Genomic DNA, 25,230 nt, shown 5'->3' with positions numbered 1-25,230 from the left:
TCCATGGTGTGAAAGCTGCTTCTACCTGCAGGAAACTGGGAGACCAGCGTTCCAGGGGCAGGTCCTGGCTGAAGTCAGACCTGCTGCCCATCGAAAGGACGCTTCCCCAAAAACACAACATTTAAATCACATGTAGGAAAACGTTTCAGAAAATATTTTGTGAGCTATCGATGACAGAGATAAAAGGTTTAATTGAGAACTCATTGAGAGTAATTAACTGAATCATATTAACCATGAGAGTGAGGAAAGCCGAATAGCTGGGAACATTTAGCGTGGGTCGCGAAGGTCGGTTGGCATGGGTCGCGAAGGTTGGCCGGCGTGGGTCGCGAAGGTCGGCTGGCGTGGGCCGCGAAGGTCGGCTGGCGTGGGCCGCGAAGGTCGGCCGGCGTGGGTCGCGAAGGTCGGTTGGCATGGGTCGCGAAGGTTGGCCGGCGTGGGTCGCTAAGGTCGGTTGGCATGGGTCGCGAAGGTCGGCCGGCGTGGGTCGCGAAGGTCGGTTGGCATGGGTCGCGAAGGTTGGCCGGCGTGGGTCGCGAAGGTCGGCCGGCATGGGTCGCGAAGGTTGGCCGGCGTGGGTCGCGAAGGTCGGCCGGCGTGGGTCGCTAAGGTTGGCCGGCATGGGTCGCGAAGGTTGGCCGGCGTGGGTCGCGAAGGTCGGCCGGCATGGGTCGCGAAGGTTGGCCGGCATGGGTCGCGAAGGTTGGCCGGCGTGGGTCGCTAAGGTCGGCCGGGTTGGGTCCCGAAGGTTGGCCGGTTGGGTCACGAAGGTCGGCCGGTTGGGTCCTGAAGGTCGGCCGATGGTAAAAATGGGTCCCCGGAAACAGAGTTTGAAAAACACTGGTCTACACGGAGTCACCTCCAGACTGAAATCCAGCTCCTCCCACACTGATGACATCACCCTGTTGGGGGCGTAACCAGGATCACAAACCCATCTCCAGGTGACATCACAAAGCAGACAACAGCCAATCACAGCAGCTCGAATGATGTCACAGAGCAGCTGTGGACCCTCCCACTCAAGATGTAACAGGGTCACATGACCAGGCTCTTGTCCAGTCTGTCTACAGGATCATCATATAACCTGTGTTCATGGCCAATCCGTCCTGTCTCTGACTCCCCTCCCCATGGACTGAGTCTCCTGAGAGCATCTCCCAAAATGACCCCTCATCAACCCTGTCTCTGGTGTTACTAATGTGACGTTCCACTATTCAGTAATGTCCCTGCACACCTCACACTTTATACCTCACATAGACTCCCTCTCTTTATATCAGGGAATGTGTCTCTGGACTGCTCCAGTAGGAAGCAGTTTGAGGGAATGGTGTTGGGATGGGGCAGGGATGTCTCTGCCTCCTCTATGTCTGAAATCACTTCATTCCCTGTAATAGGAAGGGGCATCAGAGGCAATAATTGTTGTAGTGATAAGGAGTATCAAGTGATTTGAGTATTGGAGCAATAATTATATCAGGCCAATGACTGGTTAAACCTCCCTCCTCAAGAGTCCATCAAATATTCCCAGATCACGGATATCACAGGGTGACACACAGAATAAAGCACTTTCTACAAAGTAACCATCAGACACTCCCAGGACAGGTACAGCACGGGGTGAGGTACAGAGTAAAGCTCCCTCTACACTGTCCCCATCAAACACTCCCAGGACAGGCACAGCACGGGGTTAGTTACAGAGTAAAGCTCCCTCTACACTGTCCCCATCAGACACTCCCAGGACAGGTACAGCACTGGGTTAGAACATAGAACATAGAACATAGAACAATACAGCGCAGTACAGGCCCTTCGGCCCACGATGTTGCACCGAAACAAAAGCCATCTAACCTACACTATGCCATTATCATCCATATGTTTATCCAATAAACTTTTAAATGCCCTCAATGTTGGCGAGTTCACTACTGTAGCAGGTAGGGCATTCCACGGCCTCACTACTCTTTGCGTAAAGAACCTATCCCTGACCTCTGTCCTATATCTATTACCCCTCAGTTTAAAGTTATGTCCCCTCGTGCCAGCCATATCCATCCGCGGGAGAAGGCTCTCACTGTCCACCCTATCCAACCCCCTGATCATTTTGTATGCCTCTATTAAGTCTCCTCTTAACCTTCTTCTCACCAACGAAAACAACCTCAAGTCCATCAGCCTTTCCTCATAAGATTTTCCCTCCATACCAGGCAACATCCTGGTAAATCTCCTCTGCACCCGCTCCAAAGCCTCCACGTCCTTCGTATAATGCGGTGACCAGAACTGTACGCAATACTCCAAATGCGGCCGTACCAGAGTTCTGTACAGCTGCAACATGACCTCCCGACTCCGGAACTCAATCCCTCTACCAATAAAGGCCAACACTCCATAGGCCTTCTTCACAACCCTATCAACCTGGGTGGCAACTTTCAGGGATCTATGTACATGGACACCTAGATCCCTCTGCTCATCCACACTTTCAAGAACTTTACCATTAGCCAAATATTCCGCATTCCTGTTATTCCTTCCAAAGTGAATCACCTCACACTTCTCTACATTAAACTCCATTTGCCACCTCTCAGCCCAGCTCTGCAGCTTATCTATATCCCTCTGTAACCTGCTACATCCTTCCACACTATCGACAACACCACCGACTTTAGTATCGTCTGCAAATTTACTCACCCACCCTTCTGCGCCTTCCTCTAGGTCATTGATAAAAATGACAAACAGCAACGGCCCCAGAACAGATCCTTGTGGTACTCCACTTGTGACTGTACTCCATTCTGAACATTTCCCATCAACCACTACACTCTGTCTTCTTTCAGCTAGCCAATTTCTGATCCACATCTCTAAATCACCCTCAATCCCCAGCCTCCGTATTTTTTGCAATAGCCTACCGTGAGGAACCTTATCAAACGCTTTGCTGAAATCCATATACACCACATCAACTGCTCTACCCTCGTCTACCTGTTCAGTCACCTTCTCAAAGAACTCAATAAGGTTTGTGAGGCATGACCTACCCTTCACAAAGCCATGCTGACTATCCCTGATCATATTATTCCTATCTTGATGATTATAAATCTTGTCTCTTATAATCCCCTCCAAGACTTTACCCACTACAGACGTGAGGCTCACCGGTCTATAGTTGCCGGGGTTGTCTCTGTTCCCCTTTTTGAACAAAGGGACCACATTTGCTGTCCTCCAGTCCTCTGGCACTATTCCTGTAGCCAATGATGCCACAAAAATCAAAGCCAAAGGTCCAGCAATCTCTTCCCTGGCCTCCCAGAGAATCCTAGGATAAATCCCATCAGGTCCCGGGGACTTATCTATTTTCAGCCTGTCCAGAATTGCCAACACCTCTTCCCTACGTACCTCAATGCCATCTATTCTATTAGCCTGGGGCTCAGCATTCTCCTCCACAACATTATCTTTTTCCTGAGTGAATACTGACGAAAAATATTCATTTAGTATCTCGCCTATCTCTTCAGACTCCACACACAATTTCCCATCCCTGTCCTTGACTGGTCCTACTCTTTCCCTAGTCATTCGCTTATTCCTGACATACCTATAGAAAGCTTTTGGGTTTTCCTTGATCCTTCCTGCCAAATACTTCTCATGTCCCCTCCTTGCTCGTCTTAGCTCTCTCTTTAGATCCTTCCTCGCTACCTTGTAACTATCCATCGCCCCAACCGAAACTTCACACTTCATCTTCACATAGGCCTCCTTCTTCCTCTTAACAAGAGATTCCACTTCCTTGGTAAACCACGGTTCCCTCGCTCGACGCCTTCCTCCCTGTCTGACCGGTACATACTTATCAAGAGCACGCAGTAGCTGATCCTTGAACAAGCCCCACTTATCCAGTGTGCCCAACACTTGCAGCCTCCTTCTCCACCTTATCCCCCCAAGTCACGTCTAATGGCATCATAATTGCCCTTCCCCCAGCTATAACTCTTGCCCTGCTGTGTATACTTATCCCTTTCCATCATTAACGTAAACGTCACCGAATTGTGGTCACTGTCCCCAAAGTGCTCTCCTACCTCCAAATCCAACACCTGGCCTGGTTCATTACCCAAAACCAAATCCAACGTGGCCTCGCCTCTTGTTGGCCTGTCAACATATTGTTTCAGGAAACCCTCCTGCACACACTGTACAAAAAACGACCCATCTATTGTACTCAAACTATATCTTTTCCAGTCAATATTTGGAAAGTTAAAGTCTCCCATAATAACTACCCTGTTACTTTCGCTCATATCCAGAATCAGCTTCGCCATCCTTTCCTCTACATCCCTAGAACTATTAGGAGGCCTATAAAAAACTCCCAACAGGGTGACCTCTCCTTTCCTGTTTCTAACTTCAGCCCATACTACCTCGGAAGAAGAGTCCCCATCTAGCATCCTCTCTGCCACCGTAATACTGCTCTTGACTAGCAGCGCCACACCTCCCCCTCTTTTGCCTCCTTCTCTGAGCTTACTAAAGCACCTAAACCCCGGAACCTGCAACATCCATTCCTGTCCCTGCTCTATCCATGTCTCCGAAATGGCCACAACATCGAAGTCCCAGGTACCAACCCATGCTGCCAGTTCCCCTACCTTGTTTCGTATACTCCTGGCATTGAAGTAGACACACTTCAAACCACCTACCTGAACACTGGCCCCCTCCTGCGACGTCAAATCTGTGCTCCTGACCTCTATACTCTCATTCTCCCTTACCCTAAAACTACAATCCAGGTTCCCATGCCCCTGCTGCATTAGTTTAAACCCCCCCAAAGAGCACTAACAAATCTCCCCCCCAGGATATTTGTGCCCCTCAGGTTCAGATGTAGACCATCCTGTCTGTAGAGGTCCCACCTTCCCCAGAAAGAGCCCCAGTTATCCAGAAATCTGAATCCCTCCCGCCTGCACCATCCCTGTAGCCACGTGTTTAAATGCTCTCTCTCCCTATTCCTCATCTCACTATCACGTGGCACGGGCAACAACCCAGAGATAACAACTCTGTTTGTTCTAGTTCTGAGCTTCCATCCTAGCTCCCTGAAAGCCTGCCTGACATCCTTGTCCCCTTTCCTACCTATGTCGTTAGTGCCAATGTGGACCACGACTTGGGGCTGCTCCCCCTCCCCCCTAAGGACCCGGAAAACACGATCCGAGACATCACGTACCCTTGCACCTGGGAGGCAACATACCAAACGTGAGTCTCTCACGCTCCCACAAAATCTCCTATCTGTGCCCCTGACTATAGAGTCCCCAATTACTAATGCTCTGCTCCTCTCCCCCCTTCCCTTCTGAGCAACAGGGACAGACTCCGTGCCAGAGGCCCGTACCCCATGGCTTACCCCTGGTAAGTCGTCCCTCCCACAAGTATCCAAAGCGGTATACTTGTTTCTCAGGGGAACGACCGCAGGGGATCCCTGCACTGACTGCTTTTTCCCAGTCCCTCTTACAGTTACCCACCTATCTCCAATCTTTGGTGTAACTAATTCCCTGAAGCTGCTATCTATGACCCCTGCTGCCTCCCGAATGATCCAAAGTTCTTCCAACTCCAGCTCCAGTTCCCTAACTCGGTCTTGGAGGAGCTGGAGATGGCAGCACTTCCTGCAGGTAAAATCAGCAGGGACACTAACTGCGTCCCTCACCTCAAACATCCTGCAGGAGGAACATTGCACTCCCTTCCCTGCCATTCCTCTTACTTTCTACCAGGATCTGGCTAACAACTAAATTAAATTTTTATAAAAAATAATAATAATATAATAAAATATGGTACTTACCTCAGACCAAAGGGTTTTATTATTAGGTTAGAGGAGGAGGGCGGTTGGGAGACACTAAACGTGTAGTGTCTCGGGTTTCCTCTCCACCAGAATTTATTGGTGAGGGTCTTCCCAGACGTCCACGGGTCGACTTCCTGTTCCCGCATAAAAAACTAAATTAAAAAAAAAAAAATTCTCAGCTCCTGCTCAAACTGACTAACCAGCCAGCTCCACTCCCGCCGAAATCGACTGGCCTGCCCCTGCAAAGACAAGTGGACAGGACAAGGACAGACTTACCTCCCAGCAGCCACTTCCGCACTGCTCCCGCTGAAACTGACTCACCAGCTGATTCTCCCGCCTAAATCGACAGGCCTGCCCCTGCAAAGACAAGTGCTTTTAAGTCCTTAGGTACATAGTAAAGCTCCCTCTACACGGCCCCCATCAGACACTCCCAGGACAGGTACAACACGGGGTTAGATACAGAGTAAAGATCCCTCTACACTGTCCCCATCAAACACTCCCAGGACAGGTACAGCACGGGGTTAGATACAGAACAAAACTTCCTCTACACTGTCCCCATCAAACATTCCCAGGACAGGTACAACACGGTGTTAGATACAGAGTAAATCTCCTTCAACACTGTCCCCATCAAACACTCCCAGGACAGGTACAGCACGGGGTTAGGTACAGAGTAAAGCTTCTTCTACACTGTCCCCATCAAACACTCCCAGGACAGGTACAGCACGGGGTTAGATACAGAACAAAGCTCCCTCTACACTGTCCCCATCAAACACTCCAAGGACAGGTACAGCACGGGGTTAGATACAGAGTAAAGCTCCCTCTACACTGTCCCCATCAAACACTCCCAGGACAGGTACAGAACGGGGTTAGATGCAGAGTAAAGCTCCCTCTACACTGTCCACATCAAACACTCCCAGGACAGGTACAGAACGGGGTTAGATGCAGAGTAAAGCTCCCTCTACACTGTCCCCAATAAACACTCCCAGGACAGGTACAGCACGGGGTTAGATACAGAGTAAAGCTCCCTCTACACTGCCCCCATTAAACACTCCCAGGACAGGTACAGCACGGGGTTAGATACAGAGTAAAGCTCCCTCTACACTGTCCCCATCAAACACTCCCAGGACAGGTACAGCACGGTGTTAGATCCAGAGTAAAGCTCCCTCTACACTGTATCCATCAAACACCCCCAGGACAGGTACAGCACAGGGTTAGATACAGAGTAAAGCTCCCTCTATACTGTCCCCATCAAACACTCCCAGGACAGGTACAGCACGGGGTTAGATACAGAGTAAAGCTCCGTCTACACTGTCCCCATCAAACACTCCCAGGACAGGTGCAGCACAGGGTTAGATACTGAGTAAAGCTCCCTCTACACTGTCCCCATCAAACACTCCAAGGTCAGGTACAGCACGGGGTTAGATACAGAGTAAAGCTCCCTCTACACTGTCCCCATCAAACACTCCCAGGACAGGTACAGAACGGGGTTAGATGCAGAGTAAAGCTCCCTCTACACTGTCCACATCAAACACTCCCAGGACAGGTACAGAACGGGGTTAGATGCAGAGTAAAGCTCCCTCTACACTGTCCCCATCAAACACTCCCAGGACAGGTACAGAACGGGGTTAGATGCAGAGTAAAGCTCCCTCTACACTGTCCCCATCAAACACTCCCAGGACAGGTACAGCACGGGGTTAGATACAGAGTAAAGCTCCCCCTCCACTGCCCCCATTAAACACTCCCAGGACAGGTACAGCACGGGGTTAGATACAGAGTAAAGCTCCCTCTACACTGTCCCCATCAAACACTCCCAGGACAGGTACAGCACGGTGTTAGATCCAGAGTAAAGCTCCCTCTACACTGTATCCATCAAACACCCCCAGGACAGGTACAGCACAGGGTTAGATACAGAGTAAAGCTCCCTCTATACTGTCCCCATCAAACACTCCCAGGACAGGTACAGCACGGGGTTAGATACAGAGTAAAGCTCCCTCTACACTGTCCCCATCAAACACTCCCAGGACAGGTACAGCACAGGGTTAGATACTGAGTAAAGCTCCCTCTACACTGTCCCCATCAAACACTCCAAGGACAGGTACAGCACGGGGTTAGATACAGAGTAAAGCTCCCTCTACACTGTCCCCATCAAACACTCCCAGGACAGGTACAGAACGGGGTTAGATGCAGAGTAAAGCTCCCTCTACACTGTCCCCATCAAACACTCCCAGGACAGGTACAGCACGGGGTTAGATACAGAGTAAAGCTCCCTCTCCACTGCCCCCATTAAACACTCCCAGGACAGGTACAGCACGGGGTTAGATACAGAGTAAAGCTCCCTCTACACTGTCCCCATCAAACACTCCCAGGACAGGTACAGCACGGTGTTAGATCCAGAGTAAAGCTCTCTCTACACTGTATCCATCAAACACCCCCAGGACAGGTACAGCACAGGGTTAGATACAGAGTAAAGCTCCCTCTATACTGTCCCCATCAAACACTCCCAGGACAGGTACAGCACGGGGTTAGATACAGAGTAAAGCTCCCTCTACACTGTCCCCATCAAACACTCCCAGGACAGGTACAGCACAGGGTTAGATACTGAGTAAAGCTCCCTCTACACTGTCCCCATCAAACACTCCCAGGACAGGTACAGCATGGGGTTAGATACAGAGTAAAGCTCCCTCTACACTGTCCCCATCAAACACTCCCAGGACAGTGACAGCACAGGGTTAGATACAGAGTAAAGCTCCCTCTACACTGTCCCCATCAAACACTCCCAGGACAGGTACAGCACGTGGTTAGATGCAGAGTAAAGCCCCCTCGACACTGTCGCCATCAAACACTCCCAGGTCAGGTACAGCACGGGGTTAGATACAGAATAAAGCTCCCTCTACACTGTCCCCATCAAACACTCCGAGGACAGGTATAGCACGGGGTTAGATACAGACTAAAGCTTCCTCACCACTGTCCCCATCAAACACTCCCAGGACAGGGACAGCACGGGGTTAGATACAGAGTAAAGCTCCCTCTACACTGTCCCCATCAAACACTCCCAGGACAGGGACAGCACGGGGTTAGATACAGAGTAAAGCTCCCTCTACACTGTCCCCATCAAACACTCCCAGGACTCCAAGGCGGCCTTCAGGACGCGCAACAACGCAGAATCGCCGAGCAGAAACTTATAGCCAAGTTCCGCACACATGAGTGCGGCCTCAACCGGGACCTGGGATTCATGTCACATTACATTCATCCCCCACCATCTGGCCTGCGAAACCCTACCAACTGTCCTGGCTTGAGACAATTCACACCTCTTTAACCTGGGGTTACCCCATCTCTGGATCTGTAAAGATGTAATCACCTGCTAATGCTCGCATTCCTAGCATTGTTTGGCATCTTTGAATTTGTCTATATATGTATTTCTGGAACATACCTCTTCATTCACCTGAGGAAGGAGCAGCGCTCCGAAAGCTAGTGACATCGAAACAAACCTGTTGGACTTTAACCTGGTGTTGTAAGACTTCGTACTGTGCTCACCCCAGTCCAATGCCGGCATCTCCACATCATGACTCCCAGGACAGGTACAGCACGGGGTTAGATACAGAGTAAAGCTCCCTCTACACTGTCCCCATCAAACACTCCCAGGACAGGTACAGCACGGGGTTAGATACAGAGTAAAGCTCCCTCTACACTGTCCCCATCAAACACTCCCAGGACAGGTACAGCACGGGGTTAGATACAGAGTAAAGTTCCCTCTACACTGTCCCCATCAAACACTCCCAGGACAGGTACAGCACGGGGTTAGATACAGAGTAAACCTCCCTCTACACTGTCCCCATCAAACACTCCCAGGACAGGTACAGCACGGGGTTAGATACAGAGTAAAGTTCCCTCTACACTGTCCCCATCAAACACTCCCAGGACAGGTACAGCACGGGGTTAGATACAGAGTAAAGCTCCCTCTACACTGTCCCCATCAAACACTCCCAGGACAGGTACAGCACAGGGTTAGATACAGAGTAAAGCTCCCTCTATACTGTCCCCATCAAACACTCCCAGGACAGGTACAGCACGGGGTTAGATGAAGAGTAAAGCTCCCTCTACACTCTCGCCATCAAACACTCCCAGGACAGGGACAGCACGGGGTTAGATACAGATTAAAGCTTCCTCTACACTGTCCCCTTCAAACACTCCCAGGCCAGGTACAGCACGGGGTTAGATACAGAGTAAAGCTACCTCTACACTGCCCCCATCAAACACTTCCAGGACAGGTACAGTACGGGGTTAGATACAGAGTAAAGCTCCCTCTACACTGTCGCCATCAAACACTCGCAGGACAGGGACAGCACGGGGTTTGATACAGAGTAAAGCTCCCTCTACTCTGTCCTTATCAAACACTCCCAGGACAGGTACAGCACGGGGTTAGATACAGAGTAATGCTCCCTCTACACTGTCGCCATCAAACACTCGCAGGACAGGGACAGCACGGGGTTAGATACAGAGTAAAGCTCCCTCTACACTGTCCGCATCAAACACTTGCAGGACAGGTACAGCACGGGTTTAGATGCAGAGTAAAGCTCCCTCTACACTGTCTCCATCAAACACTCGGAGGACAGGTACAGCACGGGGTTAGATACAGAGTAAAGCTCCCTCTACACTGTCCCCATCAAACACTCCCAGGACAGGTACAGCACGGGGTTAGGTACAGAGTAAAGCTCCCTCTACACTGTCCCCATCAAATACTCCCAGGACAGGTACAGCACGGGGTTAGATACAGAGTAAAGCTCCCTCTACACTGTCCCCATCAAACACTCCCAGGACAGGTACAGCACGGGGTTAGATGCAGAGTAATGCTCCCTCTACACTGTCTCCATCAAACACTCCGAGGACAGGTACAGCACGGGGTTAGATACAGAGTAAAGCTCCCTCTACACTGTCCCCATCAAACACTCCCAGGACAGGGACAGCACGGGGTTAGATACAGAGTAAAGCTCCCTCTACACTGTCTCCATCAAACACTCCGAGGACAGGTACAGCACGGGGTTAGGTACAGAGTAAAGCTCCCTCTACACTGTCCCCATCAAACACTCCCAGGACAGGTACAGCACGGGGTTAGATACAGAGTAAAGCTCCCTCTACACTGTCCCCATCAAACACTCCCAGGACAGGGACAGCACGGGGTTAGATACAGAGTAAAGCTCCCTCTACACTGTCCCCATCAAACATTCGAAGGACAGGTGCAGCATGGAGTTACATACAGAGTAACGCTCCCTCTACACTGTCCCCATCAAACACTCCCAGGACAGGTACAGCACGGGGTTAGATACAGAGTAAAGCTCCCTCTACACTGTCCCCATCAAACACTCCCAGGATAGGGACAGCACGGGGTTAGATACAGAGTAACGCTCCCTCTACACTGTCTCCATCAAACACTCGGAGGACAGGTACAGCACGGGGTTAAATACAGAGTAAAGCTCCCTCTACACTGTCCCCATCAAACCCAGGACAGGTACAGCACGGGGTTAGATACAGAGTAAAGCTCCCTCTACACTGTCCCCATCAAACACTCCCAGGACAGGTACAGCACTGGGTTAGATACAGAGTAAAGCTCCCTCTGCACTATCCTTATCAAACACTCCCAGGACAGGTACAGCATGGGGTTAGATACAGAGTAATGCTCCCTCTACACTGTCCCAATCAAACACTCCCAGGACAGGTACAGCACGGGGTTAGATACAGAGTAAAGCTCCCTCTACACTGTCCGCATCAAACACTCCCAGGACAGGTACAGCACGGGGTTAGATACAGAGTAAAGCTCCCTCTACACTGTCCCCATCAAACACTCCCAGGACAGGTACAGCACGGGTTTAGATGCAGAGTAAAGCTCCCTCTACACTGTCCCCATCAAACACTCCCAGGACAGGTACAGCACGGGGTTAGATACAGAGTAAAGCTCCCTCTACACTGTCCCCATCAAACACTCCCAGGACAGGTACAGCACGGGGTTAGATACAGAGTAAAGCTCCCTCTACACTGTCCCCATCAAACACTTGCAGGACAATTACAGCACGGGGTTAGATGCAGAGTAAAGCTCCCTCTACACTGTCTCCATCAAACACTCGGAGGACAGGTACAGCATGGGGTTAGATACAGAGTAAAGCTCTCTCTACACTGTCCCCATCAAACACTCCCAGGACAGGTACAGCACGGGGTTAGATACAGAGTAAAGCTCCCTCTACACTGTCCCCATCAAACACTCCCAGGACAGGTACAGCACGGGGTTAAATACAGAGTAAAGCTCCCTCTGCACTGTCCTTATCAAACACTCCCAGGACAGGTACAGCATGGGGTTAGATACAGAGTAATGCTCCCTCTACACTGTCGCCATCAAACACTCGCAGGACAGGGACAGCACGGGGTTAGATACAGAGTAAAGCTCCCTCTACACTGTCCGCATCAAACACTCCCAGGACAGGTACAGCACGGGTTTAGATGCAGAGTAAAGCTCCCTCTACACTGTCCCCATCAAACACTCCCAGGACAGGTACAGCACGGGGTTAGATACAGAGTAAAGCTCCCTCTACACTGTCCCCATCAAACACTCCCAGGACAGGTACAGCACGGGGTTAGGTACAAAGTAAAGCTCCCTCTACACTGTCCCCATCAAACACTCCCAGGACAGGTACAGCACGGGGTTAGATACAGAGTAAAGCTCCCTCTACACTGTCCCCATCAAACACTCCCAGGACAGGTACAGCACGGGGTTAGATGCAGAGTAATGCTCCCTCTACACTGTCTCCATCAAACACTCCGAGGACAGGTACAGCACGGGGTTAGATACAGAGTAAAGCTCCCTCTACATTGTCCCCATCAAACACTCCCAGGACAGGGACAGCACGGGGTTAGATACAGAGTAAAGCTCCCTCTACACTGTCTCCATCAAACACTCCGAGGACAGGTACAGCACGGGGTTAGGTACAGAGTAAAGCTCCCTCTACACTGTCCCCATCAAACACTCCCAGGACAGGTACAGCACGGGGTTAGATACAGAGTAAAGCTCCCTCTACACTGTCCCCATCAAACACTCCCAGGACAGGGACAGCACGGGGTTAGATACAGAGTAAAGCTCCCTCTACACTGTCCCCATCAAACACTCCCAGGACAGGTACAGCATGGAGTTACATACAGAGTAACGCTCCCTCTACACTGTCCCCATCAAACACTCCCAGGACAGGTACAGCACGGGGTTAGATACAGAGTAAAGCTCCCTCTACACTGTCCCCATCAAACACTCCCAGGACAGGGACAGCACGGGGTTAGATACAGAGTAACTCTCCCTCTACACTGTCTCCATCAAACACTCGGAGGACAGGTACAGCACGGGGTTAGATACAGAGTAAAGCTCCCTCTACACTGTCCCCATCAAACCCAGGACAGGTACAGCACGGGGTTAGATACAGAGTAAAGCTCCCTCTACACTGTCCCCATCAAACACTCCCAGGACAGGTACAGCACTGGGTTAGATACAGAGTAAAGCTCCCTCTGCACTATCCTTATCAAACACTCCCAGGACAGGTACAGCATGGGGTTAGATACAGAGTAATGCTCCCTCTACACTGTCCCCATCAAACACTCCCAGGACAGGTACAGCACGGGGTTAGATACAGAGTAAAGCTCCCTCTACACTGTCCGCATCAAACACTCCCAGGACAGGTACAGCACGGGGTTAGATACAGAGTAAAGCTCCCTCTACACTGTCCCCATCAAACACTTGCAGGACAGGTACAGCACGGGGTTAGATGCAGAGTAAAGCTCCCTCTACACTGTCTCCATCAAACACTCGGAGGACAGGTACAGCATGGGGTTAGATACAGAGTAAAGCTCTCTCTACACTGTCCCCATCAAACACTCCCAGGACAGGTACAGCACGGGGTTAGATACAGAGTAAAGCTCCCTCTACACTGTCCCCATCAAACACTCCCAGGACAGGTACAGCACGGGGTTAAATACAGAGTAAAGCTCCCTCTGCACTGTCCTTATCAAACACTCCCAGGACAGGTACAGCATGGGGTTAGATACAGAGTAATGCTCCCTCTACACTGTCGCCATCAAACACTCGCAGGACAGGGACAGCACGGGGTTAGATACAGAGTAAAGCTCCCTCTACACTGTCCGCATCAAACACTCCCAGGACAGGTACAGCACGGGTTTAGATGCAGAGTAAAGCTCCCTCTACACTGTCCCCATCAAACACTCCCAGGACAGGTACAGCACGGGGTTAGATACAGAGTAAAGCTCCCTCTACACTGTCCCCATCAAACACTCCCAGGACAGGTACAGCACGGGGTTAGGTACAGAGTAAAGCTCCCTCTACACTGTCCCCATCAAACACTCCCAGGACAGGTACAGCACGGGGTTAGATACAGAGTAAAGCTCCCTCTACACTGTCCCCATCAAACACTCCCAGGACAGGTACAGCACGGGGTTAGATGCAGAGTAATGCTCCCTCTACACTGTCTCCATCAAACACTCCGAGGACAGGTACAGCACGGGGTTAGATACAGAGTAAAGCTCCCTCTACATTGTCCCCATCAAACACTCCCAGGACAGGGACAGCACGGGGTTAGATACAGAGTAAAGCTCCCTCTACACTGTCTCCATCAAACACTCCGAGGACAGGTACAGCACGGGGTTAGGTACAGAGTAAAGCTCCCTCTACACTGTCCCCATCAAACACTCCCAGGACAGGTACAGCACGGGGTTAGATACAGAGTAAAGCTCCCTCTACACTGTCCCCATCAAACACTCCCAGGACAGGGACAGCACGGGGTTAGATACAGAGTAAAGCTCCCTCTACACTGTCCCCATCAAACACTCCCAGGACAGGTACAGCATGGAGTTACATACAGAGTAACGCTCCCTCTACACTGTCCCCATCAAACACTCCCAGGACAGGTACAGCACGGGGTTAGATACAGAGTAAAGCTCCCTCTACACTGTCCCCATCAAACACTCCCAGGACAGGGACAGCACGGGGTTAGATACAGAGTAACTCTCCCTCTACACTGTCTCCATCAAACACTCGGAGGACAGGTACAGCACGGGGTTAGATACAGAGTAAAGCTCCCTCTACACTGTCCCCATCAAACCCAGGACAGGTACAGCACGGGGTTAGATACAGAGTAAAGCTCCCTCTACACTGTCCCCATCAAACACTCCCAGGACAGGTACAGCACTGGGTTAGATACAGAGTAAAGCTCCCTCTGCACTATCCTTATCAAACACTCCCAGGACAGGTACAGCATGGGGTTAGATACAGAGTAATGCTCCCTCTACACTGTCCCCATCAAACACTCCCAGGACAGGTACAGCACGGGGTTAGATACAGAGTAAAGCTCCCTCTACACTGTCCGCATCAAACACTCCCAGGACAGGTACAGCACGGGGTTAGATACAGAGTAAAGCTCCCTCTACACTGTCCCCATCAAACACTCCCAGGACAGGTACAGCACGGGTTTAGATGCAGAGTAAAGCTCCCTCTACACTGTCCCCATCAAACACTCCCAGGACAGGTACAGCACGGGGTTAGATACAGAGTAAAGCTCCCTCTACACTGTCCCCATCAAACACTCCCAGGACAGGTACAGCACGGGGTTAGATACAGAGTAAAGCTCCCTCTACACTGTCCCCATCAAACACTCCCAGGACAGGTACAGCACGGGGTTAGCTACATGGGGAAGACGGGGACACAGTGATAATGTTGCTGGAGTTGCAATTCAGAGATCCAGATCCTCTCGGGACGGGTATGAATCCCACCGCGGCAGATGGTGGAAATCAAACTCGATGACCATGAAACCATTGTCAATTGTTGTAAAATCCCACCTAGTGCCCTTTAGGGAGGGAAATCTGCGGTTGTTTCCGAGTCTGGCCTGCATGCCACTCCAGACCCCAGCAATGTGGTTGTATCAGGATGTCAACAGGGGGACAGGGTGGTGAAGGAGGCATTCAGCAAGCTGGGTTTGATTGGTCAGAATATTGAACACAGGAGTTAGGGCGTCTTGTTGAAGTTGTAGCAGACATTGCGAAGACCACACATGGAATCCTGTGTTCAGTTCTGGTCACCCTGTTATAGGAAGGATGTTGTTAAACTAGAAATAGTGCAGTAAGAAGTCTTACAACACCAGGTTAGATTCTGTAGCAGCTCGGACACTGAAGGGCCTAACGGAATGGCACGGAATAGCACACTTCAGCTCAGGCCCATCAGAAAACACAGGGCACGGAATGAGCTTTGACTTTTCGGGGTGAAGATATTTGCAGTCTTTCCAGCCTGCCACAAGGGGGAGCTGCAATGTCAACACAGTTGTGGGGGGAGATTTCCCTTCGGAAAGAATATGTGGAGAGGTTGGACAACATCTGCTCCTGGTTCTGGGTCTGTTGATTTGGGGGGAGGGGGAGCAGATGTTTTCGTGCCATTGAGTCACGGGTCAGCCCAGGTTTCTGCCTGTGTCCCTGAACAGCGAGTTGTTCATTTCTGTGTGAGCTCTCTGGTGCTCTGGGGTAAAAGACAGTTGATATCCTGCAGGGAATTCTCTGTCCAATATTCAGTCAGGGGCCTGGGAGCAGAGCATCATCCTGTCCTCTCGTCACAAATGGGATGTGGTGGGTCTGGGACAGAAGGGAAATTACAGGAGGATGATAAGGATGTGCTACTAAAAAGATTAATGATGGAATGTGCCAATTTGCTTTGTTAGCCCAGTCTGGGGTCATTCAGGCAGAGGTCGCTGCAAATGAACAGCACTGACACCAAATGCTTAGCTCCCAAACCCCCTTTTGGGTGTAATGTCAAGGCTCCAGTACAAGTGAGGATGCATTATATAGTGCTTTATGGTGAAACAGTTGAGGACTAGCGGAGAACCTTCCAAGCAATTTTTCACAGTGCTCAGCAAAGGTTTATACCAACAAAAAGGAAGGACGGTAGAAAGAGGGAAAATCAACCGTGGATATCTAAAGAAATAAGGGAGAGTATCAAATTGAAGGAAAAAGCATTCAAAGTGGCAAAGATTAGTGGGAGACTAGAGGACTGGGAAATCTTTCGGGGGCAACAGAAAGCTACTAAAAAAGCTATAAAGAAGAGTAAGATAGATTATGAGAGTAAACTTGCTCAGAATATAAAAACAGATAGTAAAAGTTTCTACAAATACATAAAACAAAAAAGAGTGGCTAAGGTAAATATTGGTCCTTTAGAGGATGAGAAGGGAGATTTAATAATGGGAGATGAGGAAATAGCTGAGGAACTGAACAGGTTTTTTGGGTCGGTCTTCACAGTGGAAGACACAAATAACATGCCAGTGACTGATAGAAATGAGGCTATGACAGGTGAGGACCTTGAGAGGATTGTTATCACCAAGGAGGTAGTGATGGGCAAGCTAATGGGGCTAAAGGTAGACAAGTCTCCTGGACCTGATGGAATGCATCCCAGAGTGCTAGAAGAGATGGCTAGGGAAATTGCAAATGCACTCGTGATAATTTACCAAAATTCACTAGACTCTGGGGTGGTCCCGGCGGATTGGAAATTAGCAAACGTGACACCACTGTTTAAAAAAGGAGGTAGGCAAAAAGCGGGTAATTATAGGCCAGTGAGCTTAACTTCGGTAGTAGGGAAGATGCTGTAATCTATCATCAAGGAAGAAATAGCGAGGCAACTGGATGGAAATTGTCCCATTGGGCAGATGCAACATGGGTTCGTAAAGGGCATGTCGTGCCTCACTAATTTAGTGGAATTTGTTGAGGACATTACTAGTGCGGTAGATAACGGGGAGCCAATGGATGTGGTATATCTGGATTTCCAGAAAGCCTTTGACAAGATGCCACACAAAAGGCTGCTGCATAAGATAAAGATGCATGGCATTAAGGGTAAAGTAGTAGCATAGACAGAGGATTGGTTAATTAATAGAAAGCAATGAGTGGGGATTAATGGGTGTTTCTCTGGTTTGCAAGCAGTAGCTAGTGGTGTCCCTCAGGGATCAGTGTTGGGCCCATAATTGTTCCCAATTTACATAGATGATTTGAAGTTGGGGACCAAGGGCAATGTGTCCAAGTTTACAGACGACACTAAGCTGAAAGGTAAAGCAAAAAGTGCAGAGGATACTGGAAGTCTGCAGAGGGATTTGGATAGGTTAAGTGAAAGGACTAGGGTCTGGCAGATGGAATACAATATTGACAAATGTGAGGTTATCCATTTTGGTAGGAATAACAGCAAAAGGGATTATTATTTAAATGATAAAATATTAAAACATGCTGCTGTGCAGAGAGACCTGGGTGTGCTAGTGCATGAGTCACAAAAAGTTGGTTTACAGGTGCAACAGGTGATTAAGAAGGCAAATGGAATTTTGTCCTTAATTGTTAGAGGGATGGAGTATAAGGTGTTAGTGAGGCCACACCTGGAGTATTGTGTTCAGTTTTGGTCTCCTTACTTGAGAAAGGACGTACTGGCGCTGGAGGGTGTGCAGAGGAGATTCACTAGGTTAATCCCAGAGCTGAAGGGGTTGGATTACGAGGAGAGGTTGAGTAGACTGGGACTGTACTCGTTGGAATTTAGAAGGATGAGGGGGGATCTTATAGAAACATATAAAATTATGAAGGGAATAGATAGGATAGATGAGGGCAGGTTGTTTCCACTGGCGGTGAAAGCAGAACTAGGGGGCATAGCCTCAAAATAAGGGGAAGTAGATTTAGGACGGAGTGTAGGCGGAACTTCTTCACCCAAAGGGTTGTGAATCTCTGGAATTCCTTGCCCAGTGAAGCAGTTGAGGCTCCTTCTTTAAACATTTTTAAGAAAAAGATAGATACCTTTCGAAAGAATAAAGGGATTCGGGGATATGGTGTACGGGCCTGAGAGTGGAGCTGAGTCCACAAAGGTCAGCCATGATCTAATTGAATGGCGGAGCAGGCTCGAAGGCCAGATGGCCTACTCCTGCTCCTAGTTCTTATGTTCTTATGGTCACTTGTCCATCATCTGCCCTTCCTTATTTAATTTCAATAATAATAATCTTTATTGTCACAAGCAGGCTTACATTAACACAGCTAGGAAGTTACTGTGAAAATCCCCTCGTTGCCACATTCCGGCACCTGTTCGGGTCACAGAGGGAGAATTCAGAATGTCCAATTCATCTAACAAGCACATCTTCGGGACTGTGGGAGGAAACCGGAGCACCCGGAGGAAACCCACGCATACGCAGACTCCGCACAGACAGTGACGCAAACCGGAATCGAACCTGGGACCCTGGCGCTGTGAAGCAACAGTGCTACCCACTTTGCTACCGTGTGAAGTTAAAAACTCACCACTAATCTTAGAATTCCCCCTATACCAAAAATAGGGTCGATATTCTAAATGGTGAACAGGGACTCTCACTCCCTGACTCTGATGCAGGCTTCAGTGGGTGCTATTCAGGTCAAACTATATTTTCAAGTTATCCCCCGGTATAACCCATACCTTCACTGAAGAATTTTACCTACTTACCCCTCAGTAGCATTGATACCCTGGGTCCTGTGTTGCTAAGTAAGTAAAGTAGGCTAATAACCACTGTTTCAGGTTAAAACCTTTAAGGTATTTTATTGCCATATTTTTTTTTTTCTTTTTAAAAGATGCAATCACTGTCTTTACAGAAAAGTAGAACGATCTTGCTTCTGGGTCCTTCTGGTTGGTTGAAGGGACCTTCAGGCCCAACTTGACAATCAATCTTCTTTTTTAAATCTGGTCTCCTTTCGATGTATTCGCTGGTGAGCTCGGTTGCTGTGTCCTATCTTTCCCATGTACCGAGCTGTGAGAGCTGACTCTGCTGGCTGTCCCCTTTCTTCGGGTTTTTATATATTTCGAACAGTTATCTAGTTTTTATGACTTTATTGTAAAGTAACTCTTGATTCTCTTTGATTGTAAAAAGTATCTTTGATCTAAACATTCCAATCCAACTAAGTATTCATTTTGACATAACCTCATCTCATAGATCGGATTACATTGTGTCCTTTGTGATGTTCAAAATGCTTTGACTTCAAGAGGTGTTACTTTTAATTCCTGTCATTTCAATAGTTTTATTTTCCAATTGTGTCCTCAGCTCATAATTTTGACTTTGATTTTGGCTTTGAATTATGTTTCTCGTAGACTGATAGTCTCCAGTTTTCTTTAATTTACCCGGTATTAGCAAATTTTAACACCGAGAATTCTCACCAAATTCAACTGAACCTCATCCATGCTTTTCCAGATGTTTACTGAGATAGTTACTTTCAATGAAGGTGTGAGCCATTGTTTTTGGCTTCATTCAAAATCCTGTTTGCCTTGTTTGCTAATCTGCTTGACCAAGGGTATCTGGATTTTACAATCCTTCCCTGGCAGCTGCTGTTAACCCTTTGTGGGATTTTGCCCTGTATCCTCTCATGTTTCTCTCAGACCAGATATTGCCAGACTTCCATGTTTCAAATGACACATCTTTCCATATTTTCAATAACACCCCGTCTTGACATTTGAAACATAACTATATCGTTTGGTCAATTATCCCCCCATCTAATTGTACTGACTAACATTTATCCCCAATCTTTCTCATTTGTATGTACATGTTTTGTGATTTTAAATTGTGCACCGAAATCAATTCGTAAATGTATCCATATCACAGACCAGTGTCTTTTTTCGTTCTTTCCTCAAGTCCAATTACCGTGAACCATAGCCGCAGCCGCTCAGGAAGGTAACACAATAGCTATATCCGTGTTCCACTACCTCCAAAGCATTTTACTTCCTTGGGGTAGCAGCACCGTAGAAGCTTCCTCATGTCCCTCAGAAACAGCACACAACTCAGTCCATCAGTAACCAAAAAGGTCTTTTGTTCATCACTGGCTGTTTCCTGTCCCATTATTCCATCATCCAAATTGCTTCCCGTTTCTCATCGGAATGGTAAATTATGACATCATGTATCACCCACTGGTTCCCTCGCTTCATTAATTTAAAAGGTTCAATTGATCCTGCTTCTATCCCTGACTTCTCCACATTAATATCTAACATTGTCCTGAACCATGTATGTCTGCCAGTACCTGAGAGAATATCTTTCTGACAAATTTCCTTCAAATCCTTTTCATCTATCATTTCCCTGACAACATGAAAGTGTGTATTTTCCATTACAACACGCCCACAGTATTCGCAAAACCACATCGAACTGTCACTTTTCTTTTTCCAAATAAATTCTCCCTATTGTTAAATACAGTTTTAAAAAAAACTAAGTCTTATCTTAACACATTACTCATGACCTAACCACACAAATGGACTGTGTTGCAACTTTACATATGTGCAACTGTTATCACAATTCCAAGACTAAAAATAAAGTACAATATCGACGCATCCCTTCGTGGCTTTGGGACCAATAGTCACCATATACTAAATATGGTGTGTGAACAACATCAATATTATTTGTGATGTTCTATGTGGTTAAATCAAGAAAACACACTTAACTACCACTATTCCCCCTCTATTAAAACATTCACACATCTTAGAAATGCTGATCAAGTTCCTGAACGGCACACAGACCCCCATTATCTTACATACATAACAGTGCCTACCAATTTACATGACATTTCTTCCTTAATAATGTTTACAGCTCGTCAATGCAATATTGTTTGCTGCATTGGTAACAATTTTCCCACCGTGGCATCAAGCTACAATAATTCTTAAACTTTTGTCATTTATCATGTTGGGGCTCCTCGTCAGTCGCTGCTGTCTGCCGAGACCCTTAATAACTCCACCACGTAGTAAATACCCTGTGGAGACCTCAGATCATCCATCAGCTGATGTCCAATTAGAGATGTCTGACCGGAGGTTTCATTGCTCAGTAATAATTTGATATTTTGATTTGTTTCTAACCCGTAAAGTTTTCCTTCGGGCTCTGTCAATTAATTCCCTCAAATATGTAGCCAATTGTATCATTAGTTTCCCCCCAGTCCTGTCTAAAACATTCTTTTCTGTAGTGAGGTTCTCTTCCCTCTTGTGAACTGGCTTGTCTGTTATTTACTTTTTCCATCTGAAAAATCAAATGAACAGGTCACGGGTGGAGAGGGCCCTAATCTTTAATTTGTACTTTCTATCTTCGTTTGAACACTCCAGAAGTGCCCTCTCCAGGACCTCCGGATTTCTTTTGCCACCATTTCTTTCCTTTTTTTTTGAACTGATTTATTTTCCTTTTCCTTTATGTCCTTCATACAATTAAAGCCTGTTAAGCCTCCTCCTTCTGTCATTGCACCCCTGAGTGAGATTCAAAGAATCTCAAACTCCTCCTCTTTTGCTCACTCAGTGATCCAATCTGGTCAAAACCTTACCCTGATACATTCCTGATATTGCTACTGCATTTACTTTAGTTATTTTATTTTGATTACAACCGGATTTTTATGAAGGCAAGCTTCAAACATGACATTTTAACTTTATCATCTGTCCAATCAATGCTGCTCACGGGTTTTAATTCACTGTCTTCCCACCAATTGGGTCATGTATTTTAATTGTTGTAGAGGGTGCCATCTCTGCTACTCCACTACTGAGGGTGCCATCTCTGCTACTCCACTACTGAGCCGATATCTGGGGTTTGAGTATCTGTGTGTGTCTCTCTCCAGCTGGCACTGAAACTTCAGAGGCCAGGGGATGCCGCACTGGGACACCTCCGCGGGAGAGAGCACTGAATCAAGCCTGCCGTTTATCCCTAACCGGAAGCCTGAGGCTTATATCACACAGATATCCAGACCCCTACCAATGCCCAGGTGATTCTCTCTCTTGCCGGTGGTGCAACACCCACCCGGTTCCTACTTCGCTGGAGTAGCTTTCCCAAGAGAGAGAATAGGACACTGCTGTTTATTACCTAACCAGCAGCCTGTCCTGAGTGAATCGCTCAAGATGACCCTAGATTCTTGAACCCGGAATTAAGGTGAGGAATATTTTAACAATGACTTGGTCAGAGATCGCTAGTGAGAGATTGAAGAATTTAAACGACTCCAATTATCAGCAAATCAAGGTTTATTGCAAAACCCAGGTCAAAATCATCAAACAGAAGAAATTATAATAAAATCTTAAACTCTAACACAAACTAAGTCTATTCAGAAAGTACTATAACGGACACAACGAAAAATCTTATTGTTACACAGTTTTAGCAATGACACAGAACACAAATCAAGTCCCCTTCCCCAAAGCCTTAACCACTATCAAGGTCAAGCGAGTTTCGCAAGCTGCTGCAGGGTACTTACAGTCACAGGCTGCAGAGGTCAAGTCAAAGGTGGAGAGGTCGAGCCAAGAGCCCCTCAATCGAAACACAGCCCCTTTTACATTGTTTTACCTGGCCTTTTTTGTGTTCGGCCAGCCCCTTTTGCATTGAGTTGGTAAGGTTTAGATTTCCCGCTGGTCCCGCCCCCTTTGAGCCGGTCAGAGCTGTCGACTTCCGGGTTTTCCTCCCCCTTTGCGTTGTATCGGTCCAAGTTTAAAGTTCCCGCTGGTCCCGCCCCCCTTTGAGCCGGTCAGAGCTGTTCGCTTCCGGGTTATCCTCGCAGGTCCGCTCCTTCCAGCCAGGCAGACCTGCCGCGATTTGAATTTGGCGCCGACTCCGCCCCCTCCTCCCAGTGAGTTCCTGCCGGTGGCTTCTGTCAAGATTGGAGTACCTCCCCCAGGTCCGCCTCCAACTTGGTTTTTTCTACCGTTTATCTTCAAGGGGCTTTTCCAGCGCAATATACTGAGCCCAGACAGTCTGCTTTTTAGGATAACAAGGTTAAGCTCTCTTGTGAAGATTTTCAAAAGTCTTCCAGCTGCTCCGGAGATGGCTGCTATTCTCACCTTGCTATGTTGATGGGGTGTTAATTGGATTCTGCTCTGGTGGAGGCCAGGTCATTTACATCTGCATGGGGCTATGACCATCCCATTGTCCTGCCTGCAGGCAGGCCCCCTGTGTATTCCCGTGCCCCTTTGTCTGTGTTTTGATCTTATCTCGTTGTCTGGCTCCTTCTTCCTTGTAGCTCCTAGGGGGGGGGTTTGTAAATACCTATGCCCCTACTCAGCTCAGCGGACCAAGCCTGCTGGGAAATCTGGTTACGTTCTCTTGGCTGAAAAGTCAGTTTACAGTCTCTGGGTTTTATTCTTGGGCAGTCCAAAAAGGGCCGAATTGCCCGAAAACCTTACATTGTGATACAATTTATTTTGCTCCAGCCACCATGCTTCTCTAATTCAACTGCATGTTTACCCAGATTCTGAACAATCTTGTCTTTACATTTCACAGCTTCACTGATTATTTTCCCTGCAGTCCTAGTTGGTAGCTTCACCCACACTTCCTCTCGTACTTAATAATTTCCAGATTCACTTGGGTCCCCTTGTCCCAGGGTGACAGAGGTTCCGAGATTACTATTAAGATCAAATACTATTCTCTCAATGTCTTTATCCCAGCCTTTATCATTCTGATTCTTTATTATCCAATCCTTTACTTTTCTTACAGACCTCTCAGCCAGTCCATTACTCTCAGGCGCATATTTCACGGCCCAATTGATTGCTATTCCTCTGTCAGCACAAAAGTTAATAGCGGTATTATTTCTAAAGTGCGACGCATTGTCCATCCGGGTCGATTCTGGCCTACCTCTTGAGGTCATCATTTCTGCCAATACCTTTTTGGTAGTGGCTCCATTTGCTTTGCTGGTTGCTCTGAGGTCAATTTCTCCCATGCAGCTGTCAGTTTTGACTAGAAAGTACAAATTACCTTTGCTGCTTCTCGGAAAAAGCGGTCCTGCATAATCTAATGACCATTCTTGCATTGGTTTCTCAGTTTTTATGCTCCTGTATGTTTTATTCCCTCTCTGTCCTCCACAGGCCATACCTCTTTCACATTTTCTCCTGACTGCCGTTAAGTGTTGTCTCCAATAGGCTATTTTAATTCCTAACTTTTTCAACTCCCTTGCGACTACAACATGACCTCCATGCCCTGTGGCTTCATGTATTTGCTTAATTACCACTTGAAGGTCGGTCGCTGTGTTCCCAAAAGTCCCCAAGGTTATCGTTCTAAGTCTGGCTAATTCATCCACTTCCTGATTCCCCTTACACATCTCCCCAGTTCCTTTTGTGTGAGCTTTGTGATGAATTGTCCGGATTTCCACATCTGCTAAAATTTTATCTATCTCTTCCCACTGTTCTTTCTGTTCCAGTCGTTTATTTCTACCGTTCGTCCAACCGTTTAGTTTCCAAAACTTCAATTCTTTCTCTAATCCTTACTGCACAAAAAAGCTATCTGTGACAACGATTACTTCCTGCAGTTTTTCTCTGCTGACACTCCTTTAACCCTTGCAATACTCCCTCTACCTCGGTTGTCTCAGATGGCCCAATGATTATTTCCTGTTTCTCCACTACTTTCTTTCCTGAATTTTTTTAATGAATGCCCATCTGGCTTGTTCTTCGTCCTCCTTGAATTTACTACCATCAGTATATAATACCCAAGCATTCACCAACTCCGTTTTAC

This window comes from Scyliorhinus torazame, chromosome 4 (assembly GCF_047496885.1).
Source record: "Scyliorhinus torazame isolate Kashiwa2021f chromosome 4, sScyTor2.1, whole genome shotgun sequence".
NCBI lineage: Eukaryota > Metazoa > Chordata > Chondrichthyes > Carcharhiniformes > Scyliorhinidae > Scyliorhinus > Scyliorhinus torazame.
The sequence above is the reverse complement of the archived record's forward strand: the minus strand, read 5'-3'. Positions refer to the sequence as shown.